We start from the raw sequence: 22465 nt of genomic DNA on the forward strand, positions 1-22465 counted from the left end.
AGATGTATTAGTAGTGCCAACAGAAGAATAGGAAGTAGCGGACTCCAAGTTACTCTCGGTGTCGTCTAGTAATTCGGTATGTTCCTCAAGGGAGGCCGAAGTACTAGCCGTATTGTCCAACCGTTGTCTAGCTTGCCGAGTGTGTAACAAAGTTTTTTCAATCTCAGGGTCAAACTTGGCTAAGCTAGAATTTGGTTGAGACCGAGTAATCAAACTTGGGAGTCATAGCACATGTACAAAAGAAATCTAAACTACAACTAAGTATTGAAAGCAAATAAACTATCTACAATATTCACATATTCACATAACCAATATCAAAGCATACGTTGCAACCATTCCCTGGCAACGGCGGCAAAAATTTGATGTCAAGGATCTTTACCGATTCAGAATTCCACAAAATATTTCCATTGTCAGTATAGTCCAAACCGATAGTCAACTCTCGAATCAAATTTTAAGGAATTGGTTGTCACAAGTTCAACCCCAATAAAAGTAACCGAAGTATTCAAACCTTGGGTTGTCTCACAAGGAATGGGCAAACATGTGTATCAACATTGGTTAGAATTTCGAGGTTGCAAGTCATGAACAAGAAATTGGATTAAAAGGCTTAACAAACAAGAAATCTTAAAGTGTAAGGAATTAATTCAAGTGATTAAAGCAATGTATGAGCAATTTCAAACTAACAAGAGAACATTTTATATAGTTCTACTCTAAAACTATCAAGCAACTATAACTAGAATCAAGCAATTTAAATTTTTGGTTTTCAAATATGAATAATAAAAGCAACTCTTGGCTAGGCATGGGAATTGGGATTACTATCCTTGTCTAACCACCATATCTTGACAATTATGAGGAACCAAACTCACTAAGTCTACCTCTAAGAGCTTTAAGTACGTAATATTTACTCCCAAGCTTGAGGTACGTCAAGTGGTTTGATCAATCTCAACGCATAAGTCCCAATCCAACTACCAATTGACTTAGTAGTGAACTAGTGTCAATGGGTATCAACTTGACCACTAAGGGTTCTCAAATCACAAAACCAATTAGAGCTAATGACGCAAGTTTACCCAATTCCCTTAGCCTAGGCCAAGAGTAAAGAAAACTACTCCATAATCAAAGGAAACATTTCATCAAACACATGGTGAGCATCACTAAAAGACATATTCAAAATGCAATTAAATTGAAATTAACAAGAACCCACTAACAATTATTAATGTAAAGTCACTCAAACAACATAATTAATCATGGAAATCATCATCATGACATTAACAATTTAAGATCCTCAAGATTCACAAAATGGGTAAAAAGATGACAATTGACAAGAAAACATAAATCTAACACAATATCTAAACAAAATTATACTAAGGAATTCAAATTAAGTAACCAAAACTAGAAATCAACGAGACCCAATTTAGAATTCAACAAGGGAAGATCAAATCAAACTAGATCTAGAGAGGAACAAAGGTTTCTCTCTCTAGAAGAACAAAAAGCAAAAACTAGCTAAAATTGTGTCTAAGTGTGAATGAATGATCCCCCCTTTCCCCCTAGCATCCTTGGGTATTTTCCATGCAGAACCAGCTTGAATTTGGGCCTGTTGAGCCTCAGAAATCGCCAGGCACAATTTTCTTTAATGAGGCCACGTGCAGCTTGTCACACATACGCGCCATGCACGCGTGCGCGTCGATTGATTTTCGCGATCCACGCGTGCGCGCCATGCACGCGTGCGCGTCGATGGAGATTTCGCTAATCCACGTGGATACGCCAATCTTCATGCGCCAATTACACTTTCTGCACCCATGCGTGCGCGTGAGGTTCACGTGCGCACCGATGCTGAACTCCCCAAAATTTAATTCTTCATGTTCCTTCCACTTGTGCATGCTTTCTTTCTCTCTTCTAGGCCATTCTTGCTCTGTAAACTCTGAAATCACTCAACAAACACATCACGACATCGGATGGTAATAAAAGAGGATCAAAATATGGCAATTTTAAGGCAAAAGAAGCATGTTTTCCATCATGAAGCAATATTAGGAAGAGAACACTAAACCATGCAATTCTTGTGAATAAGTACGGAAAATAATGACAAAACCCTTCGAATTATGCACAATATAAACCACAAAATTGGGGTTTATCACTCCTCCACACTTAAATCATGCACGGTCCTCCGTGCTAAAAGAATAAAACCAGGGGGTCAACTCTGGGAAGCTCCACCGTCTGGCGGAGGTGGGTGGTGATGTCGCTGATAAACAATGATAGCTCTTGAAGGCTCTATGGTGGTCTCCACTCTCGGCTAAGCTACAGCTATTGGCTCTGCTCTCTCCTCAGCTCTGTCAGCTGATGGCTCCTCCACTGCCGGTTCCTCGGTCTAAGCCTCATGCTTTGGCTCATGCTCTGATGTATCCGGAGGGGTGGCCCAGGGTCTCTACCCTCAAGTTTCACTATAATCCACTCAAAATGGCGCGCATTGTGGTGCTCAGAGTGGTGGATAGCCAGAAGAATCTCCCTACCCAGCTCATAAGGTGTCTGAGGTCGGGGTGTGGGTGCAGGAGGTGCAAGAGGTGCTGAGGGCTCTGCTACTGATGATGGAAGCTCAGTTGTCTTCCTTTTCTTCTGTGGCGGTCCCTTATACTCGCCGTATGGCAGGAATGGCTGGGTGCTGACGTAAACAGAACTCCGGTCTGTCAGACGTCACTCCACTCCAGATAAGGTAGCCAATCTGGTGATCATCGAAGGAAAGGAAATATTGTATTTCTATTGTTGGGTAACCTTCCACATCGAGTCTCTGATAAGGAGAAGAATAGAAATCCTCTTCCCCTCCAGAATAGCCCAAAGAAGCACGGCCACACGGACGCGAATATGAGTAGCATGTGTGCTCTGCAAGTTGTAGTCAGCAATGATTTGCTGCCAGATCCTCGCCTCTAGAGTTAGGTCAGAGCACGCAATGCTTGGTAGAACTGCATTCTCACCCCTGCTGTATTCCTGTTTGGCCTCAGGTATGGCAATCTTCTTTAGAACCACATCCAACAAAAGCTTGCCTGATGTCAAGTCCTTCACTATTTGAGGGTAAGTATCATGGGCCGGAGGAATGTGTGGAATCTGTAGAAGTGCCTCGAAAGCATGGTCAGAGGTGTCTAGTGTGACACCTCTCAGAAAAACAATTGTGGTGTCCCTTCTAAGCAGATTTTCATAGAATTCTTTGACCTGGTTTTCATTGATCTCCACCGGGTCGAACCCTACGAATTTTCATTGGTAGAAATTGAGTCTATAAAGAATTTGGTCTGCATATTTCTCCGGTAAGTTCAGCTTTCTCTCGTAGTGGAAGGCTTTTGTTTCCACTTTTTTATACTGTTCTTGGGCTTGCCGATTAATGAACGTGTCTGGTTGAGTACTCAAAGGCACAGGAGGAGGAGGATCCAAAGGGTTGGCTTTCTCCTTTCCTTTGCGATGCATCTTGAAAAGACAAAAATAGAATACAACTCAGGAGAAATAGATAAAAATCACAGAAAGAAGGAGGAAACAGTCAAAAAATTCAAATAAGAGCCAATAAGGTAAACAAACACTCAATTGAGGAGAACATGTTCAAAACAAGTGACAAGCTCCAAAAGAAAATGTATTTTTCCACAATCAAGCAACCTAAGTAACAAAAGAGAATGAACAACAATTGAAGGACATATATGACTTAGGTGTAATAGTACAAGTGAATTGAATCAAAACTTGGTTATTATCTAATTGTGCATTAAAAGTGCAATATTCAATCAGAATTCGGCACCAAGGGAATAACCAATTTGACAATGAGAAGCTCATTTATTCATGGTCAAAGGTGGAAAACAATCAACTCATACGGCCCTTGTTCAGAGCAATAAGTTGAAAAAGTTCAATTTGAATTGCTCAAAATTTTAAAGGAACAATTGGCTATATATGTGATTGGTTATGTCAAAACAACATGAATAAGCTATAACCTCAATTCACTCGGCAAAATCAGTTATGTACTTATAATGCACCAAACATATTACAACATCTGCAAGTTCAAGGTCAGTTTGGTGTTTAAACTAGGGCAACATTTAGTGCATAATCAGAATTCATCATTAATCATCATCCAAAACTACATAAGACTGCACAAGTATGAATAAAAGTGCCAAATGAAAACAAAATCCAAGGCCTATGCTGATCAGACACAGAAATTAGACAAAAAATCTTTATTCAGGCAATATATCAACCTGTTATGTGTAGAAATTTAAAAGTAGCATTATCAGTTTAACTTCATCATCAATCAACCCAGAAAATTCAAAACAATCAGCCAACAACAATACTCAATCCAGAACACAAGAAGTCATCTATTCTAAAGCCTCCTAATCACTAAAACAGAATTAAAAAGCAATGGAAATGAAAAAAATAAAGAAACAGAAATAGGGGAAGGGAGAAATAAATGGAACCTGCGCTGATGAGGAATGAAGAAGAACAGGAAGGGAGAGGCAGAGTTGTGGTGGTTGTAGTGGTAGAGAAGTTCGTCACCACTGGTGGTGTTCGCCGGCGCTTGAATAACGCAGACTGAGGAATGGCACGGGCTAGGGCTGTCGTGTAGAGAAAGAAGAGAAATGGGGAAATGGAGAAGAAAAGGGAAGAAGTAAGGGAGAGAGTGTGGGTGACGGTGGTCGCCAGTGGTGTTGTTGTTGGACGGGGGAAGAGCGGCGGACTGGTTCAGGTGGTTAGGGTTGAGTGGTGGTGTTCTTTGGTGCTTCAGAGAAGAAAAGGAGGGAAATAACATAAGGGTTGAAATGAAGCTGAAGCGCGAGGGTGTCCCACTTTTCAAATTAACGTTCGAAAAGTGACATGTGCGTATGCACAAGGTCGTGTACAGACGCACAGAAGAAGAAAATGAAGGGTGTGCGCGCGGACAGCAGCGCGCGGGCGCTGCGTACGCACAGAACTCTGTTTCTACAAAAATTTTAGTGCTTCTAAGGCACCAAACATGATGTTCAAAATAGATTTTCAAGTCCCAAAACACCATAAAACTCCAAAAACACATTATTCTACTAAAATTACCTAACTAACATCAAAATTTAACTAATCTAACTAAGCAACATTACCAATCATTCAAGAAATAAAAGATAAAAGAGAGAGGGTTCGAAGGATATTACCATGGTGGGGTGTCTCCCACCTAGCACTTTGGTTTAAAGTCCTTATGTTGGACTTTTTGAAGAGATCCTTATTAGGGTGGCTTGTGTTTCCACTCCTCCTTGAATCTCCAACCAAGTTTGATCTTGATTTGACCTTCGGGGTCCCAAATGAATTGCATCAAACTCTTGAGAGGCTCCAAGCTAGCAATTAGGATCCATAAGCGTTGACTCTTGAAACCAATGCCCAGATCCCATACTCTAGTCTCTTGTTCATCTTCTTGATGATCTTCATTGTTGCACGTAGATGAACTTTGTTTTGAGTCACCATTAACACATTTGTACACTCCCCGGAATCCATTCAATTGACTCTTGCACCATAATTGAGCTCCAGATGTTGAATTGGCTTTGTTGATGAACTTTTTATTTCCTTGCCAAATAACATTCTTCTCTTCACCATCCACTACTCCAAGAAGTGTTTGAAGTTGACAATCTGTCTCCAAGATGGCATATTGATGCGGGCCTAAGAATCTTGTTGAAGAAATCTTCACCCACTCAATTGGCTCTTGCACAAATACCTTCACTTCTTGGTGGCTAAAATCTTTCTTAACCTCCTTTAAATCCTCCTCATCATCACTCAAGTCAAAAATTAGAGGTTGTGTGAAGTCCACATCAACATCTCCTTCAAATTCAATAAAGGAAACTTCATCATCTTCTACTTAATTTGGCATTTCTTCATTCACTTTACACCTTGCACTTGATTCTTCACATTTAACCATAGAATCTCCATGGTTGTGGGATGAACACAACGAAGCTAAACAGTCAAGAGTTTCCGCCAAAGTAGACATGACTTGCTCTTGCTTCTTCCGAAAAGTGCCTCTTGTGTGGCTTGATCCATATATAAAGATAAAAATTGAGGTGATGAAGGTTGACAATCAAACTCATGAGGGTGAGGGTTTTGGTTTTGTATGTAGTGAGGTGATGGTGTATAGAATTGGTGACTATAAAGGAAAGTGTTTGGGTTCCATTGGGGTACATTATGGTAATAGTGTGAAAAAGTCATAAAGAGAATATAAACAAAACCTATTAACAAAAGGAAACAAACAACCAAAAAGTACTTTTTACACTATTAACATATTCACAACAACTAAAAATATAACACCGATTGCATTCCCCGGCAATGGCGCCAAATTTGATAAGAGAAAGTATTGTCGATTTAGAATAAAAAATCAATTCGTTAGTAGCATAGTCCAAACCAACAATGAATTCTCTTAATCAAATATCAAATTCAAACCAAATATAAACCGAGAGTCTTTCAACCTCGGGTCGTTCTTCCTAGGATGCAATTGGAATGTTACGCTTTCAGTTGTGGAGGCAAAAAGGGGTTTTGTAATCAAAGAACGAAAGATTAAAAGAACTTAAGAAATAAAAGAACTAAGAAATGATCAAAATTGGAAGTTAATGCAAGTAAAGAGAAAATGAGATCAAAACTAGTGAAAATGCTATAAATGCAATAAAGAGCCTTGACTTGAGAATGAGAGAATTCAAGGAATCCTATCATTGCCATAACCACAACTATGATAATTATGATGAGTTAATCTTGCTTAGTTAACCCCTAACATCGAGGAATAAGTCCAGCAAGCATAATTGACCTCAATCCATAAGTTCTAGCTAACTTACCAAACTAGTTGATAAAAAGCTAGTTTCAATGGAAACAAGAGTCAACTAACTACCCAAGAATTACCACTAAATGTTGGACATCATGACTCTAGTATCCTAGGAACTCAAATCCTAAGCCAAGGTGTGAAAATCTACTCAAAAATCATAATTGGCATTTTCACAAACACCTTGTGTGCTGATAAACCCCATTTTTAGGATTTATCCTGTGCTTAATCTAGTGGATTTTATCCATTATTCTCACACTTATTCATACAATTCGCATGTTTTATGTTTTCCTTCCTAATTTTGTGCTATGATTAAAAACATGCTTCTTTGGCCTTATATTTGCTAATATTAATCCTCTCTTATTACTATTCGATGCCGTGATATGTGCGTTAAGTGATTTCAGGGATTACAGGACAGGAATGGCTTGGAGGATGGAAAGGAAGCATGCAAAAGTGGAAGGAATACAAGAAATTGAAGGAACTGCAAAGCTGTCAGCCCTGACCTCTTCGCACTTAAATGGTCATAACTTGAGCTACAGAGGTACAAATGAGGCGGTTCTAGTTGCGTTGGAAACTAACATCCATCATAGTTTGTCATAGTGACCATACAGCTAGGCGATGCGCACGCGTCATATCACACGCACGCATCGCATTGACAGAAAACCAACGTATTAAGATTCGCAACCAGCGATTTCTAGGCTATTTTTGACCCAGTTTTCAGCCCAGAAAATATAGATTAGATGCTACAGAGTGGAGGAATCATCAGACAATTTTCATTCACATAATTTTAGGTTTTAGATGTAGGTTTTAGAAGGAGAGGCTCTCTCCTCTCTCTAGGATCTAGGATTCCTAGTTTTATGCTTTTGAGTTGGATATTACAAAGTTACTACCTCCATTGAAGACTTTATCATTCTAGTTTGTTTTCTGTTTCCTTACTCTTTTAATCCCTATTTACTTTGTTCAGAGTTACAATTATATTATTATCATGGATTGTTAATGCAAATAGTACTTTTCCATTTAAATCTATTATTTGTTTAATTATTTCCAATTGAATTTTAATTACCATGTTCCCTTTTTACTCCCTTTGTATGGTGTAATGGCATTCATGTTAGTAGAGTAGACTCCCAACTTGACTTGGGAGTTGATTAATAGGAGACCCTTGAGTTAGAATACTCAAGAGCGTGGTGGTAATTGAAAGTTGTAGACTGGCCTTCTGATCACTAACGCTAGACCTTCCCAAGGGAGAGGACTAGGACTCGTGACAGACGTTGGTTCATGTACTTGACTTTTCCTTATTCGGTAAGGGTTAACTAAGTAATAACAACAATCTTTTACCATTACTCTTGAGAGATTCCAACAAGGATGGAACTTCCAATTAATCTTCTCCTGGTCAAGGCATTTTTATTCGAATAAATTTTCTCTTTTTGGCTTTGGTTGAGTAATTGATGACACTTGAGTTATCAAACTCCTTAGTTGATTGACAATTGAAGGTTGCTAATTAGTTTGGATTCCACTAAAGCTAGTCTTTCCTTAGGAGTTGACTAGGACTTGAGAAATCAAACTGATTCATACACTTGACTTTGCTTCGTAATTAGAGGGTTAAATAAGTGGTTGCAACCAACAATTCTCATCACTATTGAGGGAAATAATAAGGATAGAACTTCCAATTTTCATTCCTTGCCAAGAGCCTTTTATAATTATTAGTTAGTTTCCTTCGCAATTCACTTTTCTTATCTCTTAATCCAAAATCCCAATTTACACAACTCATAACCAATAATAAGAACACCTCCTTGCAATTCCTTGAGAGACGACCCGAGGTTTAAATACTTCGGTTATCAATTTTATTAGGGGTTTGTTACTAGTGACAACCAAAACTTTTGCACGAAAGGATTTCTTGTCGGTCTAGAAGCTATACTTGCAATGAGAACTTAATTGTGAAAATTCTAGACCGCACAAGAGTTCCGTTCGTCAAAATGGCGCCGTTGCCAGGGAATTGCAAACGTGTGCCTTATTATTGGTTATTGTAAATATTTGCTTTTCTATTTATTTGTTAGTTTTTGTTAGTTTAGGACTTAGTTGCTTATTTTTATTAGTTTTTGTTTTTCTTTTCTACTATGAACTCTCACCGCTTTGGCTACGAGTGTGGTTATAATTATGTTGCAGGAAGAGGAGATTACAATTAGAACATGCATCAAGGTTGGGACAATCAAAGATGAGAGGAGCCACAAGGATTTGATCAACCCTCTTGGCAACAACCCCCTCCAATGTACTACGAGCAACAACCATTCCATGATGCATTCCAAGACAATGGTTATGGTGAACCTTTTTGTGACAATCAATACCCACCATAACACATCTATGAGCCCTCTCTCCTCAACATAGCTTTAAACCACCATACCCACAAGCCCCTTACTACCAAACACCCCCATATGACCCTAATCCTTACCCACCACACCAAGAGCCTTATGAGCCATACCAAGATCCACCACCTCAATGTACATCATCTTCATATCCTTACCAGGAAGAACCACCTTCCTATTATGAACCCTTTCTCCAAAATAATGAACCCTGCTATCCACCCTAACCTCCACTGGATGACAACGTCCTTTGTTCCATAAGCCAAGGGCAAATGAAGTTTCAAACCACACTTAACTCTACCTTAAACAGTCTGACCTATGCCTTACAAGCTCTTGCCTCATGGATTGGACCATTGAATACCCCCAACTGCCAACCTTCAAGCTCTAGTGCGCTTCCTTTTCAACCACTGATGAGAGGACTTTTGCATGGTCTAAAAATTTACGGATAAATCCTCGTTGCAAGTATAGTTTCTAAACCTTCAAAAGTCCTTTCATACAAACATTTTTGGGTGTCACAAGTAACAAACCCCTTTTAAAATTGTTAACCGAGTATTCAAACCTCGGGTCGTCTTCTCAAGGAACTGCAAGGAAGTATGTTCTTATTATTGGCTATAAAGGTTGTAATCGGAGTTTAGAAGGTGAGAAGCAAGTGATTTAAATGACAAGTAAAGTAAATGGCAATTAAAATAAATAAATACTGTAAAGCAAACTTCTGGCAAGGTAAAAGGAATTGGAAGTCCAACTTGGTTATCTCCCTCAACAATAATGAAAGTTGAATCTAAATTCCACTTAGTTAACCTTTAATAAAGTAAAGGAAAGTCAAGGGACTAATTAGTTTGACCATCGAATCCTATTTATTTCCTAAGAAAAAGTTGGGATTATTGAAGTTCAGTTCAATTAGCAAGATAACGATTATCAATTATGTTGAGTTTGATAACTGTTTAGTTACTGATTTCTTAACCAAGACCAAAAAGGGAAAAAGTAAATTTCTGGAATAGAATATCTTCATATTGGAAACAATGGTAACACAAATTAAAGAGAAAGCAATAAATAACTGAAATACCTCGAATAATCATTAATTCAAATAATAATCTGTAACATGGAATAATTCATAAATTAAATCATAAAAGTAAATAATCAACTCAAGTGCTGGAATAAATAAATAAAAGTGAAAAGGGAAGCTTAAAACAAAGAAATATAAAACCTGGATCGAGAGTCACTCTTAAAAACTAAGAGAAGTCCTAAATCCTAATCCTAAGAGAGAGAGGAGAGAACCTCTCTCAAACTAAATCTAAATCATGGAAAGTAGTAAAAATGCGAGCTCCCTCCTTTGAATGGATGCATTCCCCCACTTTATAACCTCTAGTCTGTGTGTTCTGCACCTGGATCTGGGCCAAAAGGGCTTCAGAAATCGCTGGGGGCGTATTCTATAAATTCTGATACGTGGCCTCTGTCACGCGTCCGCGTGGGTCACGCGTCCGCATCGAATGCGCTATGCTCAAGTCGTGCGGCCGCGTCAGTCATGCGGCCGCGTCGCTGCTTTTTTGCTCCTAGCACGCGATCGCGTCGTCCATGCGATCGCGTGGATGCCAGTTTCTTCAAAACTCCGTTTCGCACTTTCCTTCCATTTTTGTACGTTTCCTTTTCCATCCTTTAAGTCATTTTGCCTTAGAAGATCTGAAACTACTCAACACACTAATCACGGCATCGAATGGAAGTAAAGGTAATTAAAATAATTAATTTTAAAGCTTAGGAAACATGATTTTCACATACATCACATAATAAGGAAGGGAAAGTAAAACCATGCAATTAATATGAATAAGTGGGTGAAGGATTGAATAAATCACTCAAACTAAGCACAAAATAACTCATGAAATATGGGTTTATCAACCTCTCCACACTTAAACAATAGCATGTCCTCATGCTAAATCCAAGGTAAAGAATAAGGTAAGGTTAAAGTGCTGGAATGTTATGCAATGCAACCTATTCTAAATGCATCTACCTAAATGAGTCATGCAATTCCAATTTATCCACTCATATATAAAGCTTACATGTAGTTAAATTAATTTACATTCTCAAGGAGATATATATATATATATATAGCCAACCCTTAAATAATAAAGCATTTTAGCAAATGAGATGGGAAATAAAAATATTATACAAACTTGCAAAACAATTAGTAAATTAAGCACAGATATATGTTGATGAGTTATTGAACCCTCACTGGATTTTGTGTTTACCCTCTAGTCACTCAGTGTTTATTGGGTTCATTCACTCTACGTTTCCTTTTATTCTTACTTTCTATAACTTTGTTCTTCATCTAACCAATCAACAATTATAGAGTACAGTCATACCAAAAGTCATGAGGTCTTTAATTAAGGTTGTAATGGGGCCAAGGTAAAGGTAAGGATATATGTATAAGGCTAAGTGAGCTAATAAGTGAATCCTTAATTAGACTAAGATCTCACCTAACATACATATTTAGTAGAACAAAACTTTCTTTACCAATTTTCCCATATTATCCCACTTGTTGTTACATGCTCATGTTTCAATTTTATTTTTATCCCATGTGCATTGCTTTTATTTTGCATTGAGGGATTCTTTGTATCCCTTTTTATTGAATGCTGAAAAATAATATATATATATATATATATATATATATATATATATATTATTGCACATGGTAATTGAATCACTTTGATTTCTCATGAGCATGCTTCCCAAATTTTCTGAGTTATTTTATTTCTTTCAACTTTTCTACCTTTTGTTTTTATCATCCATGTTCCCAATAGGTTCCCTACAATTTAATCTATTCATAGTTTTCTATCTTAAGCTAACCAAGGATTCAACTTGGGATTTTATTTTGTTTTTCTGCTTAAGGCTAGTAGTGTGGCTAAATAGTATAAAAGGGGTTTTAAAGGCTCAAGGGGGCTAACAAGGGTGATGTGAAAGGTAGGTTATTTTGGGATAAGTGAGCTAAAAATCAAATGATGGCCTCAATCATTCTTTTGATATGTACCTATATTCTATATTCTATATTCTATAATTGGACATATAGATTAAAGCAAAGTAAAGAACATCAGAATAAAAAGAAGCGAAACACACAGGAATGAAATTATAGTTTGAATGCAACCATACAATTAAGCTCAAGACTCATAGGCTGTGTGTTCTCTAACTCAAGCATCATATATCATTCATATATGTTATGCAGGTTTAGTTGAAAATTTCCTTTATTCTCATAAAAAAATTATTTAGGGTAGCCTTTAAAGTTTTAATGTTCCTCCTTGATGAAATGTTGTCAACTTAACTATATGATGTAATGCTATATATACAAGGTTTATGGATTTAAATCTGTTATGTTCAATTTCCTAGCTTACTTTCTTTTTATATTTTTCAATTTAAACTATGCTATCTTATGCTAAAAAGGGTAAACTATACTAATTAATCCACTAATAAGTCAGAATTGCAAACTAAACTAAATAACTAAAAATGTGAACTAAAAATGCAAAATGCAGAGATAGAGTAAAAATACATAAAAGTAGCAATGTATAAGTACTCAAAAAATAACAGTAAAAAGAAAAATACAGAAAAATATCCAAAATAAGAGAAAAAAGAGATGTAGTTGTTCACCAAAATAAAACGCCAGAGATGGCGACCTCCCCACACTTAAAATGAAGCATCGTCCCTGATGCTCAGTCAAGCCTGGTGTGAAGGGGTGTCATCACTGGTAGGGATGGTAGCTGGAGACTCTGTGGTGGTGGTGGGCTGAGGTGGCTGCTGTAGAGGCGGTGCTGACTGGATCGGGATCTCCGGATCTGCAGCCTCGATCTGATGTGTAACCTCCTGATGTGGTGTAGCCTGCTCTATGCCTGCCTGCTGATGGGTCTCCTCCTGGGGCTCATCCTCCTCCTCCTCTGATGGCTCTGATGGTGTGTCGGGCTCGGAGGGGATGTCACCACCCTGTCGGATCATCAGATTCAGATGTGAATAGCGTCGCTGGCTGCGACGCTCCAATCTCTCATACCGGCGCCGGTTACGGCGCTCCATCTGATCAAGCTGTCGGAATAGGTGGTGCACGAGGCGGTATACAGGCTCAGAGGCAGGTGGAGGTGCAGTGGTGGCAGCAGGGGTAGCAGGGGCGGCCGTGGATGAAGAGGGTCCAGCAGACGGTGGGGCTGTCTCATCAGTAGCAGTGAAGGATGGTGGTCTGTAGCCCAAAGCTAGGAACTTCCTGCTGTGAGGAATGATCTTCCTGCAGTCTGCCGCTGGTGGTCTCTCATCGGCATCCTCCCATGGCACGTCAGCTCGACGGCCTAGCTGTGTAACCTGATACGAAAAGGGGAGGGTGCCTCGGACGTGGACCCTGGCCATATAATGTCTGATAAAGCGTGGCAGATAAAGGTCCTTACCCTCCATCACACACCATAGGAGAGTGATTGATAAACCACTATTTTATGGTTTATATTGTGTTTAATTATGTGGTTTTATCATGATCCTTACCCACTTATTCATTAAATTAGCATGCATATTAGATTTCTTTCCGGAATTTATTACATGTTTGAAAACTGCTTCCTAGAGACTTTAATTATTTAATTTTAATTCTCCTTTATTCCATTCGATGCCGTGATCTGTGTGTTAAGTGTTTCAGATTTTATAGGGCATGAATGAGTTGGAGATTGGGAAAGAAGCTAGCAAAAATGGAAGAAACACAAGAATTTGAGGAGATAACCAGCGAGAAGTGACGCGGTCGCATGGCTCACGTGACCGCGCGAAGGAGAGCAAATCGCAGCGACGCGGCCGCATGGCTCACGCGGCCGCGCAGATTGGAAAGCCCAAGCGACGCGGTAGCATGGACGACGCAAACGCGTGGCGAGGAAAAGCGCAAGTCACGTGTCCGCATGGATGACGTGATCGCGTGACATGTGCGATCTGCATAATCTACAGAATTCGCTGGGGGCAACTTTGGACCCTATTTCGACCCAGTTCTCGGCCCGGAACAGCAGACTAGAGTCAGAGAATATGCAGAAACAAAAACACATTCATTCAGAGACAGTTGGAGATCTAGTTTTACTCTCTTAGTTTTTTCTCTCTAGGTTTTAGAATTTTTAATTTTCAATTGATCTTAGCATTGGAACATTGAGAAGAGTTATTTCATCATCAAGACTTCGTCATTCTAGTTCATTTTCTTAACTTGGTTTCATTCTTCCATGTTCTTTGTTTTGTTCAATTTTGTTATTTGAATACTTTTATGATAAATTAATGCAAGGATTATTTCTTTTTAATTCAATTTCAATTCCAATAATCATGTCTTCTTTTAATTCCCTTTCATGTGCTATGGATTTATTATTTACAATGCGTGAGTAGTTTCTTTACTTGATGGGGAGTTGATTAAAAGGAACTCTTGAGTTGGAAGGATTGAAGGAAAAATTTGTAATTGGGTTAAATTTTGGATTGCTATCCTGTCACTAACGCCAATCCCTTTGAACTAAGTGGGTTGCAATTTGTGAACAGATCTGGCATTCCAACTTGTTTAACTTTCCCTTACCTAGTAAAGGATAACCAAACAGAACAACCATTAATTATAAATTAATCTTACAATCACTCTATCAATAGTAGAAATTCCAACCAATCAACTCCCAGTCAAGGCTTTTACTCATATTAATTAAATTTCCTCAATTTAAATTCCAATTTACTTAACTCAACTTCTTTGAACATCTGATTAATAAGATAGCACACTTTTCTGCAACTCGTTGGGAGACGACCTGGGACTTAAAACTCCCAGTAATTTTTAATTCAAACTCTCTGTGACATACTTCTAAATTGATAGGCAGATTTTCGGTGAGTTAAGAACTATACTTGCAACGTAACCATTTTAATAATTTTTAATTCACCAGCTTCTGCGTCTCATCAATTTTTGGCGCCGTTGCCGGGGAGTTGCAATAGAGTGCTAATTTTATTAATTAGAATTTATTTATTTGCATTTTATTTTATTTTGCTACTATGAGCTGCATGTTTCTTCCGTCAAATGACGCGTTTACTTCCTGATCCACGCTTGCTAATATTCGATCCTGAAATTGAAAGGACAATTTCACGAATAAGGCAAGAACAGCGTCGGTTAGCCCGCTCTGAGGGCGGATCTGAAAGTGAATCTGAGGAAGAAACCAGCCCCCGTTCTACTGATTCGGTTGTTTTACGTGCAGAAAACATGGCAGCTAGGAGAGTTACCATCCAAGAGGAAGGAGCCCCTGATTTTACAATACAACCGTTTCAAGCGCATCATCCAGCGGTAGCTACAGATTTTGAAATAAAGACCGCACTGCTAAATTTGATGCCCAAGTTTCATGGCCTACCTGCTCAAGAGCCTATCAAGCACTTGAGAGATTTCTAGGCAGCCTGTTCTACTGTCAGGCGTGATGGCACTGATGAAACTTTAATTCTGCTGAAAGCTTTTCCATTTTCTCTTGAGGGAAAACCAAGAGAGTAGTACTACACTTAACCTCTAGCAAATGTATCCAACTGGGATATACTCAAAAAGGAGTTTCTGGAGAAATTCTTTCTATCTGAAGTTACTGATAAACTGAGGAAGGATATCTCCACAATTGTTCAGGATGACAATGAGACTCTCTTTGAATACTAGGAGCACTTCAATAATCTTCTGGAAGCATGCCCCCATCACATGATTGACAAAATCGTGCTACTCAGCTATATTACACAGGGTATGAGGCCCCAAGACAAGACCACACTGGAAAGTGCCAACAATGGGTCTTTGAAGAAGTACAAGACCACTGATGAAGCTTGGCAATTGATCATTTATTTAGCTGAATCCACTAGGAACCACAGACAGAATCAAGGCCGTTCAAAAGCTATTGCAGAAGTATTTTCTAGCAGAGAGACTGCTGCTCTAACTCAAAGCATCTGTGAAATGACAAACTTGCTGAAGCAAATGCAGTTGAATCAACAAGCTCAGCAAGCTCAACCTCCTCCACTACAGCAAAACCAACAACTAGTCCCACAAAGAATTTCCAGACTCTGTGCTGATTATAGCCATTACACTGATGGATGCCCGCAGCTCCAACAAGAAGACAACATGGTGGCATCCACTCACAATTTCTATGACCACCCCAACCAAGGGTACAATCAAAGTGGAAATAATAACCATGGATGGCAGGACAATTCAAACCAGAATTGGAGGGACAACAATAACAGAGGAGGCAGAGATAATCAGGGAAATCAGAGGTGGAACAATAACAACAACAGGCAGCAAAATCAACCTTACAGAGCACCTCACCTGAGGTAGAACCAAGGACCACAGAACAATCAGCAGCAGACCTCTCAATTTACTCATTCTTCGTTATCTTCTAATGAAGATCTACTACAATCTTTTGAGAAAAGACAACAGATCATGTAAAACAACATCATGAATAGTATTAATGCCAGTCTGAATGGTCTCACCTCTACTCTGCAAGCTTTTATGACACAGTTTGGATCAGCACAAAATTCCAGTAACCAACCTTCAAGCACCACTGGAATCCCCTTTCAACCATTACCCAATCCAAAGGGAGGCATTAATGCCATCACCCTGAGGACCGGAACCACACTGCAGAAGAGGAATCAGGAGGAACCAAGCTCACCAGAATACGCCTCAGCTGAAGAGGTGGTAGAAATCGAAGATGTTGAAGAAGAAGAGGATATACAGAAGATGGCTGAAGAAGAAACAGCTCAACCACAGGAGGAAGCACCAAAAGGCGCAGGCACCACAGAAAACACTACTCCTATTCCATTTCCACAACTTGCAAGGAAGCCCAGGAAGCAGCTGGAACCCAATCCTAAAATCGTAGAGATATTCAAAAAGGTTGAGGTAACTGTTCCTCTTTTTGATGTTATTCAGCAGGTACATAAATATGCAAAGTTTCTAAAAGACTTATGTATCCATAAAGACAAAATTAATGAATTAGAAACTATTCCTTTAGGTAGTTCTATATCTGCTTTAATGGGAGGATTACCTGAAAAATGTAGTGATCCAGGTCCTTGCATAGTTAGTTGTACTATTGGTGGTGTAGTAATTTATGATTGCATGTGTGATTTAGGAGCATGTGTCAGTATAATGTCTTTGTCTATATATGATGTTTCAAGGCTCCCTCCCTTAAAAAGGTCGGCAGCTCGTTTTGTGTTAGCAGATAAAAGCATTATTACAGTGGCTGGAGTTGCTGAAGATGTTTTGGTGAACATTAAAGGGCTCACATTTTCCACTGATTTTTATATCTTGGAGATGGCCCACAATGATTTAGATAAGCCATCATCAATCCTACTTGGAAGACCATTCCTGAAGACATCAAAATTCAAATTGGATGCTTTTTCAGGAACATACTCCTTTGAAATAGATGGCCGCATAGTAATCTTCAATCTGAATGGAATCATTGACAAACCCCCAGAAGATCGTTCTATCTTCCAGTGTGATGTCATAGATGAAAGTGTGGCTGAAGTTCAAAAGGAAGAGTTTGAAGAGAGGCACACTAGACAAGGTCCAAGTGTGGGGACCCTCTTAACTGACAATGGGGGCACTTCGCCATTTTCACAAGCCCCAGATAATCCAGAGTCTGCCCATGATCAAAAGTTAGAATTGAAGCCTCTCCCTCCACATCTCAAATATGCTTATCTTGAGGATGAGCAGAAGCTTCCGGTTATTATTGCAAGGGAACTGACTTCTCAACAAGAAGAGCAGTTACTTGATGTACTGAGGAAGCATAAGAAGGCAATTGGGTGGAGTTTGGCAGACATAGTGGGAATCAACCCTCAAGTATGCGAGCACAGAATATTTTTAGAAGAGGGAGCAAGACCTGTCTGTCAACCACAAAGAAGATTGAATCCCACCATCTTGGAAGTTGTCAAAAAGGAAGTGACCAGACTATTGGAAGCAGGTATCATATATCCCATTTCAGACAGTGAATGGGTAAGCCCAGTACAAGTGGTGCCCAAGAAATCTGGAGTCACTACAGTGAAGAGTGAGCATGGAGAGCTCATAGAAACTAGAGTTCAGAATGCTTGGAGAGACTGCATTGATTACAGGCGTCTCAACCAAGCTACCCGTAAGGATCACTACCCACTTCCATTCATTGATCAAATGCTGGATCGCCTGTTAGGTAAATTACACTATTGCTTTTTAGATGGTTACACAGGTTATTCCAGATTCATATAGCTCATGAGGATCAGGAAAAGACTACTTTTACATGTCCTTTTGGGACTTATGCTTATAAGAGAATGCCCTTTGGCTTGTGCAATGCACCAGTTACCTTCTAAAGGTGCATGATGAGTCTTTTCTCTGATCTTATTGAGGACTGTATGAAAGTTTTTATGGACGATTTTAGCGTTTATGGTGATTCTTTTAGCCTTTGCTTAGAGGAATTATCTAGAGTATTAGATAGATGTGTTAATACAAACCTTGTATTGAATTTCAAAAAATGCCACTTTATGGTAAAACAAGGGATTGTATTAGGACATGTGGTATCTAATAATGGCATTTCTATAGACCCAGCAAAGTTGAATGTTATTTCTAGTTTACCTTACCCCTCTTCTGTGAGGGAAGTCCGTTCGTTCCTTGGCCATGCAGGTTTCTACAGGAGATTTATTAAGGACTTTAGTAAGGTGGCACTTTCCTTATCCAGATTACTGCAGAAGGATATTGAGTTTGAGTTCAGTGAGGATTGCAAACAAGCGTTTGATAAGCTGAAGACTGCTCTAACTCAAGCCCCAATTATGAGAGGACCAGACTGGAGCCAGCCGTTTGAAATCATGTGCGATGCTTCCAACCATGCAGTAGGAGCAGCGCTGGCTCAGCGTGAAGGTAAGGATCCTTTTGTTATTGCCTATGCGTCTAAGACTTTAGACACTGCCCAGTCCAATTATACTACTACTGAGAAATAGCTTCTTGCTATTGTTTTTGCTCTGGATAATTTCCGAGCTTATTTACTTAGTACTAGAGTAGTAGTGTATTCGGACCATGCAGCTCTAAAGTATCTATTAGCTAAAAAGGAATCCAAACCAAGACTTATACGTTGGATACTGCTGTTACAAGAATTTGATTTAGAAATAAAGGATAGGAGTGGTAATCAGAATTTAGTAGCAGACCACTTGAGTCGCCTTGAACATATTAAGGATGATTCGACTCCTATAGATGATAATTTTCCTTTTGACAACTTGCAAGCAGTATCCGAGGTAATCCCTTGGTATGCACCTGTCGCTAATTATTTAGTTAGCCGCACATTTCCTCCACATTTTTCTAAATATCAAAGAGACAAGCTGAAAAGCGAGTCTAAATATTATATATGGGATGACCCATATCTATGGAGATGTGGTGCTGACCAGATAATTAGACGTTGTGTGTCTCAATCAGAATTCCAGTCCATTTTAGAGGCCTATCACTCATCTGAGAGTGGGGGACATTTTGGCCCTCAAAGAACAGCTAGAAAGATCTTAGACTGCGGATTCTGGTGGCCTACTCTTTTTAGAGACGCTGCTGAGTTTTGTAAATCTTGCCCCCCATGCCAGAAATTTGGTAATATATCTAGGAGGGATGAGATGCCTTAACAATATATGCTCTGCTGTGAAATTTTTGATGTTTGGGGCATTGACTTCATGGGTCCATTTCCAAATTCTAATGGATATTTTTATATATTGTTAGCTGTGGATTATGTTTCCAAATGGGTGGAAGCAATTCCTACCCGCACTGATGATGCTAACACTGTTGTTTTCTTTGTGAGAAACCATATTATATGTCGCTTTGGATCACCACGAGCGATCGTGAGCGATCAAGGCACCCATTTTTGTAACAGGAGACTAACAGGATTGATGAAGAAGCATGGGATAATCCATAAAGTTGCAACAGCTTACCATCCCCAAACTAATGGGCAAGCCGAGGTGTCAAACAGAGAAATTAAGCGTATCTTGAAAAAGATAGTAAAGCCTCATAGAAAAGACTGGAGCACCAGGCTACAAGATGCACTGTGGGCATACGGAACAGCATACAAGACACCCATTGGGATGAGCCCCTTCCGCTTGGTTTACGGAAAAGCTTGTCATCTCCCAGTTGAAATAGAACACAGAGCCTTCTGGGCAGTTAAGGAGTGCAACATGGGAATTGAGAATGCTGGAGTTGAAAGAAAGTTGCAACTGTAGGAACTGGAGAACCTTCGCCTAGAAGCTTATGAGAATTCCAGAATTTACAAGGAAAAGATGAAAGCTGTGTATGATCAAAACATCAAGAAGAAAGAGTTCCAACCTAGAGATTTTGTACTCCTTTACAAATCTCGACTAAGGTTCATGCCCGGTAAGTTGAGATCGAAATGGGAAGGTCCATACAGAGTAGAGAAGGTTGAACCGTACAGAGTTTATCACCTAAGCCATCCTTCAAGCTCTGAACTTATTAAGGTTAATGGACAACGCCTGAAGCTATACCATGGTGAGAAGGTGCAGAAAAATAAGGAGCTTGAGATCTTCCGCTTGGAAGATCCCCACATCGCAGCAGATTGAGCTAGTGGAGCGTCCAACTTACGGACGTTAAAGCAAAGTGCTTGGTGGGAGAGAACCCACCGCGGTATGATCGTTCTTTTCTTCACTTTTAGTTTTTCGTCTTTAATAACTCTTCTCTCTATTAGTGCTTTCGTGCTCTTTCATTTACATGTCTTTATATTTCCTTAAAAAAAAAGGGTTTTTCGTCACGCGACGCGATCGCATCAGTGATGCGTCCGCGTCGCAAGGGCGGTAGAGAAAAAATAAATGAACAGAGAGTTACGCTGGAGCATGGCTGGAGGCGTGCCAATGGCACAAATCGACCCACGCGACTGCGTCCTTGACGCGTTCGCGTCGAATGGGAATCTTGGTCTCCCCCGCGACCGCGTGCCCCACGCGGCCGCGTGCCCTGAGTTTTCGACGTAAAAGGGTGCACAGTAACATTCTGTGCGAGAGTGATGCTGGATTGGTGCTAGAAGCACAATCCTTGTCACGCGACTGCGTCACCGACGCGGCCGCGTCACCCATTTTATAACGCACACTCACGCGATCGCGTCACCCAATTTTGGCAATTAAAATAAATTGAACAGAGAGTTGTGCTGGAGCGAGTCTGCACTCGCGCCAGCAGCGTAACATGGGTCACGCGACCGCGTGACCGACGCGATCGCGCCCCCTTACCTGGAAGTGCACCCACGCGAACGCGTGCCCCACGCGGCTGCGTCGCATGCGCCGCACAGCTCAACCTAAAATTGCCACATACCTTATCTTCCCCTCCTCCCAATCCTAATTTTTCTTTTCCCTCCTTATTTCTTCCTCCCCCCTTCCCCTTTCTATCTCACCTTTCACTCTCTAACTCCCTCACCACCATTAACAAGGTTTTACCTTCTTCTTCCTTCTTCTCTTTTCTATCATTCTTATTATTTTATGTATATATATTATTATTTCCTTTTCTTTTCTTTTTCTTTTAAATTTTTTTATTTTCTTTTTCTTCTCCTTCTTTTCCTTTTTACATGGTGCTAGAAACTTTTTGGAGTCATCATCCCTCATTATATGCTTGTGGATTATTACAAATTGTTTAACATTTATTTTTTTCTCCTATTTAAGGGTTTGCTTGCATATTCATCTTCATATTTTCTATACCCTATTCACCATGCATGCTATGTGTTTGTGAAAAAGCTCATATGGCATTATGCACTTCTCTATGCTATACTATTCAATGCTTGCTTTTCACAACTTTCTCTTACTATTATATTAATTGAATTTTATTGTCAATACAAACATTTTAGCTTGTTACAAAGTATTGCTTGGTCTATGCTACTCATGCCCTTTTCTGGCATGCCAATAAACGCCTTGCATCTACTTGTCTTTGTATGCACCAGTTATTTTCCACTATTGGCTTTTCATATGCACTCGAGAGCATGTGTTAATGTCATCTACATTTTGCTGTGCATCATTCACCCTCTTTTCCATTTCTTTCCTTGCTGTATATCTCTTTAAATTTAATTTTCTTTCTCTTCCCTTCTTTCAGGATGGCCACCAAAAAAGGAAAGGATAAAGCAACTTCCAAACCACCAGCAAGAAGAGGAACTAAAAGAGCATTAGTGGCAGAGCCTTCTTCAACTGCAGTCAAGCTCTCAACAAAACGAGTTAAGAGGATAATAAAGGTTGATGAAAAGGGGAAAGCCTTTCCAGCAAAGGACACTGCACGATTTTCCAATCGCTACTGTGAGCAGATGTTCCCTATCCTGGCAGAAAGGAACTATAACAATGAATACCTTCTTATCCTCCCGTCCAAAATTGCCACCTTTGTTGAGCCGCAAATTGAGCGAAG

At 39.6% G+C, this 22465-nt stretch overlaps 1 pseudogene; it reads right to left on the minus strand.

The window, feature by feature from the left end:
* Positions 1–2295: 2295 nt before the first annotated feature.
* LOC148553695 (uncharacterized) lies at positions 2296–3444 on the minus strand (annotated as a pseudogene).
* Between the last annotated feature and the right edge of the window lie 19021 nt (positions 3445–22465).

This window comes from Arachis ipaensis, chromosome B7, assembly GCF_059453495.1.
Source record: "Arachis ipaensis isolate K30076 ecotype BB chromosome B7, ASM5945349v1, whole genome shotgun sequence".
Taxonomy (NCBI): Eukaryota; Viridiplantae; Streptophyta; class Magnoliopsida; order Fabales; family Fabaceae; genus Arachis; species Arachis ipaensis.